Source organism: Malaclemys terrapin, chromosome 16 (assembly GCF_027887155.1).
Source record: "Malaclemys terrapin pileata isolate rMalTer1 chromosome 16, rMalTer1.hap1, whole genome shotgun sequence".
Classification (NCBI taxonomy): domain Eukaryota; kingdom Metazoa; phylum Chordata; order Testudines; family Emydidae; genus Malaclemys; species Malaclemys terrapin.
The window spans coordinates 10,682,375-10,690,982 of NC_071520.1; the positions used below are offsets into that span (position 1 = coordinate 10,682,375).

General features: G+C 46.9%; 1 long non-coding RNA gene across 1 annotated transcript; it reads right to left on the reverse strand.

Annotated features, from left to right (window-relative positions):
- Window positions 1-1,271: 1,271 nt before the first annotated feature.
- On the reverse strand, window positions 1,272-7,990 carry LOC128824515 (uncharacterized). Its single transcript, XR_008442486.1, has 2 exons — window positions 7,872-7,990; window positions 1,272-1,571 (listed from the first exon to the last, which is right to left on the reverse strand). It is a non-coding gene; the product is annotated as an uncharacterized LOC128824515 (long non-coding RNA).
- Between the last annotated feature and the right edge of the window lie 618 nt (window positions 7,991-8,608).

An 8,608-nucleotide genomic window follows, 5' to 3' on the forward strand; every position in this document is an offset into this window, starting at 1 on the left:
ATGGCAACACGTTGCGAGAAAAGGCTCTTAGCTTCTACGTGCTGTTCAAACCTCCTGCCAGAGAGGGACAGCCTTCTGATGAGAAGGAATTCAAAGCCAGCCAAGATTGGCTTAACAGTTTTAGGAACCGCTTCAACCTCAAAAATGTGCAGACTACTGGTGAAGCTGCATCTGCCAATGAAGAGGCAGCAAAAGCCTATCCCGAATGATTAAAGAAAATCATAGAAGAAGAAAAGGGCTGTCTTCCGGAACAAGTTTTTAATGCTGACGAGACTGGGCTCTTCTGGGAAAAAATGCCCAACCGCACTTACATTTCGAAATCAGAAAGACAAGCCCCTGGCTTCAAAGCAGCTAAAGACCATGCGACTGTTGTTTTGTGGCAATGTGGCTGGGCATTTAATAAAGCCGGGCTTGCTCTACACGGGTGCAAATCCCCGTGCCCTAAAAGGTAAGAACAAAAATCTCCTGCTTGTGTTCTGGCAATCAAATAAAAAGGCTTGGGTGACGGCAGTATTATTTCTGGATTGGTTCCTCAAGTGTTTCATTCCAGAAGTCAAACGGTACCTCGAAGAGGAAGGACTTGACTTTAAAGTGTTACTGATTGTAGACAATGCTCCTGGCCACCCTGCGGCACTCCGGTTTGCACGTAATGACGTTGAAGTCGTCTTCCTCCCCCCCAGGCCAATACCACCTCCATCCTCCAACCTCTCAACCAAGGTGTGATTCCCTGTTTCAAGGCCACGTACACGAGGCTTACGTTATCATGGATACATAGCACTATGGATGCTGATCCCAATCTTAATGTGATGGAGTGTTGGAAGTCCTTCAACATTGCTGATTGCAACACATATTAAACAGGCAATGGATGCAATCAAGCCTGAAACAGTCAAAGCATGTTGGCGAAACCTATGGAAAGAATGTGTGAATGATTTTAAGGGTTTCCCGACCATTGACAAAGAAGTGAAACGCATTGTTCAGGTGGCCAGGCAAGTGGGTGCTGATGGCTTCGTTGACATCCTTGAGGAAGAAATTGAAGAATTAAGTGAGAGCCATTAACTCTTCTGAAGAAGTGAGGTTTTTACCCAGGAAAGCTTATGCCCAAATAAATCTGTTAGTCCTTAAGGTGCCACCAGACTCCTTGTTGTTTTTATTGACTCTTTGTTAGTCAGAGGAACTGATAAAATCGTCTACAGAAGACTATGACGACAACTAACAGGAAGAGCCAGCAAGTTGGAATCTTCACAAATTTCCTGAAGCGTTCCAAGCAGCAAAACACTTGAATGATTTAATTTCTGAATACGATCCCTCTATGGAACGAAGCCTCAAAATCACACATAGTATTACGGACTATTTGAGACCGTATCAAGAAATGTTTGAGCAGCTCAAGAGACAACAGCGACCGTTGCCGATCACCATGTTTTTCAAGGAAAAACAGCCAGCAGCAGATGAGCCTACGCAATCAACTTCTCGAGCTGAACCAGAGCCAACCACTTAGTCTACGACTCGCTCTCTGTCACCCAAATTCTCAGTCACCTCCGTTTCCTCGATCGGCATCTAGCCCTGATGACCCCCTGTAATTAAAAAGACAGTACTGTAAACTTATTTTGCATATGTACTCATACTGTACATTACTGTATACATATTACTGTACTGGGGTGTATCCCAACCCTGTACAGTATACTGTACTTTATGGGGGATTTAAGGGTAATTTTGACTATACACGATTTTCGCCTTACGTGCTGACTTTAGAACCTAACCCCCGCATAAAATGTGACTCCACTGTAATGCACATGGCAAAATATAATCCTATATATATATATATACACACACACACACACACATATATACACACACACACACACACACACATATATATATATATATATAGTCATTCATTATCATATGGACAGCAGACCCTTGTGGAGAGAATTGCTGTGTGGCCTTATCTGGGTGAAGGAACACAGAATGGCTGGTCATATACTGATGCTTGATTGCAGATTTAACTCTGGAGAGGTCTCTGTGCACCTTGTAGGAATCTGGTGTGTCTGTTAGAAAGGCAGGCACATGTCATGATGCAAGCACTGATGGGGAACTGAGGCACATGTTTAGTCATTCATTCAAGGTTGCACAGAGTGCCAAACATAGCCAGGAACTGGACTAGTTGGGGGTAAGGGGCTGTGAAAGCGGTATAAATTAAGGTGCGTGGGCCTTGAACAACACATGGCAGGATTGCAAGGGAGCACGCAATGGGTGTTATTTTTTCTGAAGTGAGGCTCAATTTTCAAAAGAAAATACCATTATAGAACTGTGACTTTGGTAGAAAGTGAGGTTAGGGCTGTCATGGGGGAGAAGAAGAGGAAGGTGTAGAGCAGTGGTTTTCAAACTTTTTTTCTGGTGACCCAGTTGAAGAAAATTGTTGATGTCTGCGACCCAATGGAGCTGGGGCTGAGGGGTTTGGGGTGTGGACAGGGGCTCAGGGCTGGGGCAGGGGATTGAGGTGTGGGTGGGGGTCAGGGCTCTGGGCTGGGAGTGCAGGCTCTGGGGTGGGGCCGGGGACGAGGGGTTTGGGGTGCAGGAGGGGGCTCCAAGTTTCGGGGGGGTCCGGGCTGGGGCAGGGGATCGGGGTACAGGCTTACGTCCGGCGGCTCCCGGTCAGTGGTGCAGCCAGAGTGCAGAGACAAGCTTCCCGCCTGTCCTGGCACTGCATCCCACTGCACCGGAAGGTCCAGCCTCCTAGGCGGAGGCACACAAGCAGCTCCGTGCGGCTCTCGCCCACAGGCACTGCTGCGCCCCCAGCTCCCATTAGTCAGTTCTAGGCCAATGGGAGTGTGGAGCCGGTGCTCAGTGTGCGGGCAGCACGTGGAGCCTCATGGCCCTCGGCCTAGGAGCCAGATCTGCTGCTGGCTACTTCTGGGGCACAGCGCAGTGTCAGAACAGGTAGGGACTATTAGTTTTTACTGGCCAGCCACCAGAGTCCCTGGATGCTGAGCAAGGCGACCCAGTGCCCAGGACTGGGTCGTGACCTGAAACTTTGAAAACCATTGGTGTAGAGTGTTGCACTGTGCTGTTAAACTATCACCCAGAAGAGACTGCATTTACGGTAATTTATTGGTGAGGGATATACATGTGTATATAATAAATTCCATATCGTAAGTTCTTTGGGGTAGGGACTATCATTTTCTATATGTCTATACGGCAACGAGCACAATATGGCCCCAGCCTACTTAGCCTCTAGGCACTAGTGAATATAAATATTAAAGAATATATTTAGAGAACTTGTAATCGAAGTCGAAGACAATAGCATTGTGCCCTCTAAGAAGCTAGAGGATTTTGAGTTTGTCAGCTCTACAATTATCCACATAAATCTGGAAAGTAATTCTAATAAGTGTCAGAGGAGGAAAGTAGGTGCATGGTGGAAATGTTTTGACTGTGGCAGTCCTATGTTTAATAAATCTGCCAAGTTTGTATCAATGAGGTTAAATTCAGGAGGGACCTTTTTAATGGAGGTGACTATTGTGAACACTTGTTATGAAGTGGTTAAACTGAAAAGAATGTCCACTGCCAGGTATTAAATTCTTGATAGTAATCTGAAGTGTGTGTGTGTGTGTGTGTGTGTGTGTGTGTGTGTGTGTGTGTAAAAGATGAGGTGGCCTGCATTTTAATGCCAGAATAAGTAGGAATTTTGAAAACGCTTCATCTCTGTAGAAAAATGTTTACATCTCCTAATATTGATTTCTCCTATATTAGGATACCCTTTTTAAATGCGAGTTTTAGGAAAGGTTTCTGCGATCACAAATACGTTGTTTCATGTGGAGGGCCCATAACTTTATTCTCTACCTATTGGATACCTTATGGCCTAATCATTACACTAGGGCATTGGGGGTTAGGAGAACTGAATTCTACTTCAAACGCAACTCATTACAGTCATCTTGTTGCTTCTGTTTCCTCCCATGTAAAATGGGGATAAAAATACCTACCTTTATAAAGTACTTGGCACTTGATGGTATACTTCATCAGAGGATCTCAAAGTATGATGTGGCAAAGACTGGTCTACACTAAAAACTTGGCCAGCATAGCAATGTCAGTTAGGGTATGATTTATTTTTGGGAGCGGTGGGAGAATTAGGGGGAGACTTTATGCTGGTCAAAGCTGTAGTGTAGAAATAGTTGCGCTGGCATAAAATGGTTTTGCCAGTACAGCTTATTTCACTCAACAAGCCTATATAAACTGCAATGAAAAAAGCACTTTTTAGCTGGCATAGCTGTGTCTACAGCTGTGTCTACAGCTGTGTGTGGGGGGGAGGGATAGCTCAGTGGTTTGAGCATTGGACTGCTAAACCCAGGGTTGTGAGTTCAATCCTTGAGGGGGCCGTTTAGGGATCTGGGACATATATATACACACACACATATATATATATATATATACACATATATATATACACACACACACACACACAAAACGATGGTGCCTAAATTTAGCTGTTACCCATCAAGAAAGATCTTGGAGTCATTTGCAGTACTCGAAAAGCACTATGTTTCCAGCCTACTGCAAATGTGTAAGAAGCCTTCTCGCTATGCCTGTATCATCCTGAATTCATTCTTCAGCTTCCGAAGACTTAAAAATTATCTCCCGTCATCAATTGGACAGACAAGGGAATAACGTAGCTGACCTTAACATGCATCAAAACAATACCAAGGGCCCTGGATGTAAAGAAGATTGCCGACAGTTTCATCCAGAAAGCTACAGTGATATAGAATGTCTTTAAACTGGGATGTTAGTGAAGACAGCTTTTAAGTAATTACAATGATTTTATTATACTGCCATTCATAATAATGTAATTGTCGTTCAAAACAATTTAACTCTTAAAATAGCAAAGATAACAATGATCAACACATTCAGTAATTAGAATATGAAAGAAGGGTGCAGTATAAATGCTGACAATTGCCTTCCTCCCAGGGGCGGCTCCAGGAACCAGCACACAAAGCACATGCCTAGGGCAGCAAGCTGCAGGCGGGGGCGGCCTGCTGGTCACCGCAAGGGCAGCAGGCAGGCTGCCTTCCGTGGCTTGCCTGTGGGAGGTCTGCCGGTCCTGCGGTTTCGGCGGCAGGTACGCCGGAGCCACAGGACCGTGGACCTCCCTCAGGCCGGACGCCGAAAGCAGCCTGCCCTCCGTGCTTCGGGATGGCAAAATGCATAGAGCCGCCCCTACTCCCCCCAAACCTGGCAAAGGCAGTGCCCCCTTCATCCACCCCCAATCCCCAAACACACCCATCTTCGAAAGCACCCACAAGCAAAAAAAAAAAAAAAAAAAAAGTCAGCACCTATGCTAAAGACAACAAACTCACCCAAAGGGTGCCGTAGTCGCTCCTACTTCACCTGGACAACTCCCTCGCAAAACTCTCCTGTTTGCTAGCTCCTCTGGTCACTTAAGAGCCGGCTTTTTAAAGCCTTGTTCTCCAAGATTAGCTCCAACCCCTGGTTAAGGCTTGGGGATGAAAGCCTCCTCAACATGCTCTCAGCCTTGCATAGCAGGCCGCAAGGCTCAGCACACGGTCCCTCAAACAAACGGAGCGCACTATATACTTCAGTCAAGGAGTAAGCACACCACAACACACACACGCACACCACCCACGGGCTATGTTTTCTGTAAGCTGCGCAGCTGCATGGCCACGGAGCAGCCCATTTAGGGCCGCACAGGCACTCAGGGAACACGGGCCACAGCGCTGCCCAGGCCATGGCCTGGATCTGCGGGGACCGGGCGCATATCCTGCACCTCAGCCTGAGAGCTGCTGAGACGGGGAGAGGTGTTTCTCTCCCCCCCCCGCTGCCCAGGTACTGCCGTAGCCCCCCCCTGCACCCTCAAACCCCTCATCCCCAGCCCTGAGCTCCCTCCCCCTCTCCAAACCCCTTGTCCCTACCCCCACCACATGAATTTTGTTATGTGCATTGATATGACATGTGTCATATCACCTCCATATTGGTGCACATAAAATTCATTCCACACATGGGTGAGAAATTAGAGGGAACACTGCTCACAGGTCACATAGTTGCTCTTCCTTCACCTGGAGCACTCCCTCACAAAACTCACGTTAGCAGCTCCTGTACCCTCGCATCTCTCAACCCTTAGCAACGTGCTTTTTAAAGCCTTGTTCTCCCTGAGTAGCCCCAAACCCTACTACGGGTTGATGGGTGCTAAAGGGCTTGGCCTCCAAAGCCTCATTAAAAAGCTCTCAACTTGCCTGGCAGGCCACTAGGCTCAGCACAAGTCCCCTCAGACGAACAGACCATACTATATAATTCAGTCAAGTAGCAACCACACTACACCACACACAACAAACTCACCCCAAGGCTCACAGAGTTGCTCCTTCACCTGGTTAACTGCCTCGCAAAACTCACATTAGCCACTCCTGTTCCCTAGCTTCCCTCTGTCCCTTAGGACAGTGGTCTCCAAACTTTTTTGATCGCGCACCCCTGTCAGTACACAAGTTTTGAGCATGCACCCCCCCTGCCCCGCCGCAGGGCTGGCTCTACCATTTTTGCTGCCCCAAGTCCCCCCCAAAAAAAACATGCTCAGACCCCCACCCAAACTGGTGAAGACCACTGCCTTAGAAGGGGCCTTTTTAAAGCCTTGTTCTCCCTCAGGAGCCCCAACCCCTGGCTAGGGGTTGATAGGTGCTAAAGGTCTTGGCCATCAAAGCCTCATTAAGAAGCTCTCAAGGTTCCTAGTAAGCCTCTAGGCTTAGCACTGAGTCCCTCAAAGGAACAGACAACATTGTATACTTCAGTTAAGTAACAAGCACACACCAGACACAAGCTACAGACCATAGGTGCTGACTCTGTGATAAAAATAAAACAAAAAAGGAAAGAGCTGCAGAAGTAAAGAGACTGCAGGCAGAAGTCCAGAGTGGGGGCTATCCAGTTTATTGCACTGAATGCAGCATGCATGATTAGCTGGCAGGTGACATGTGTGTATTCGGTGCAAGGAGCTCCTGGCTCTCCGAGACCATGTACGGGCTTCAGAGACCAGAGTGGCTGAACTGGAGGAGCTAAGGGAGACAGAGAGGCACATTGATGCGACTTTCTGGGACACAGTTGAATGGTCCTACTCCCATTCTGACAGCCTATGCACTCTTGAGGAGTTATGAATAAGTTTTGAAGGCAAGGTCAGAATTTTACCAGCAGCAGCTAGCCCACAAAATGCTGCCTTAGGAGACTGATAGCACATTCATGCCTAGAAATACTCATTTTACAAGTGCAATTATCTTGATTTTTCTCAGCCCGGGCCTCCTGCCTATTGATAATAAACAATTAGTGAAGGGTAGAGGTAGGGTATGGGTATGCGTATTTGTGTAGCCAGATGTATATTTTTGTCATATTTAAATAAAAGTGTCTATATTTAGAGAGAATCTTCTTTTTCCTGTATCTCCTTTATTTATCAACCGCTTTTGATAATATTTGAAATGGAATCCGTTTTTTGGTTTGTTTGTTTTTTAAGAGACTCCTCAGAGTGCGAGGCCCCAACCTGCAGCTTAGTTAGTATATGCCTTAATCCAATGATTCTCAAACTTCTGTACTGGTGACCCCTTTCACATAGAAAGCCTCTGAGTGCAACATCCCCTGCCCCCCCCCCCCCCAATACATTAAAAACATTATTTCAATATATTTAACACCATTATCAATGCTGGAGGCGAAGCAGGATTTGAGGTGGAGGCTGACAGCGCATGACCCCCCTGTAATTACCTTGCAACCCCCAGTTTGACAGCCCCCACCTTAATCCAACCCTCACCCCTGCGCTATACGGTAGCCCCAATGCTCTTTTCTGCTCTCACATAACTATCTCAAACACAGTCAATCATACATAAGGTACTTACAGTTTCTTGCAATACCAGCGTTACCCCTGCACAAACACCCTACCCAGACCTGATTCCCTACTCCAGTGCTCAACTCAAGCAAACAAGAATTAAGAGGTAAGCTGTGCAGGCAAATCTTATTGAGGAGCTCCACCACCTGCTAAGGGTCATTGGGTGCTAAAGGGCTTGGCCACCAAAGCCTCATTAAAAAGCTCTCAACTTGCCTGGCAGGCCACTAGGCTCAGCACAAGTTCCCTCCAAGGATCAGACCACACTGTATAATTCAGTCAAGCAGCAACCACACTACACCACCACCACACTCACCCCAAGGGTCACGGAGTTGCTCCTTCACCTGGTTAACTGCCTCATAAAACTCACATTAACCACTCCTGTTCCCTAGCTTCTCTCATCCCTTAGGAGAGGGCTTTTTAAAGCCTTGTTCTCCCTGAGTAGCCTCACCCCCTGGTTAGGGGTTGATGGGTGGTAAAGGGCTTGGGGATGAAAGCCTCCTTATGCAGCTCTCCACTTGCATAGCAGGCTGCTAGCCTCAGCACAAGGTCCCTCAAACAGACCACACTATATACTTTAATCAAGTATCAGAGGGGTAGCCGTGTTAGTCTGAATCTGTAAAAAGCAACAGAGGGTCCTGTGGCACCTTTGAGACTAACAGAAGTATTGGGAGCATAATCTTTCATGGGTAAGAACCTCACTTCTTCAGATGCATCCCAATACTTCTGTTAGTCTCAAAGGTGCCACAG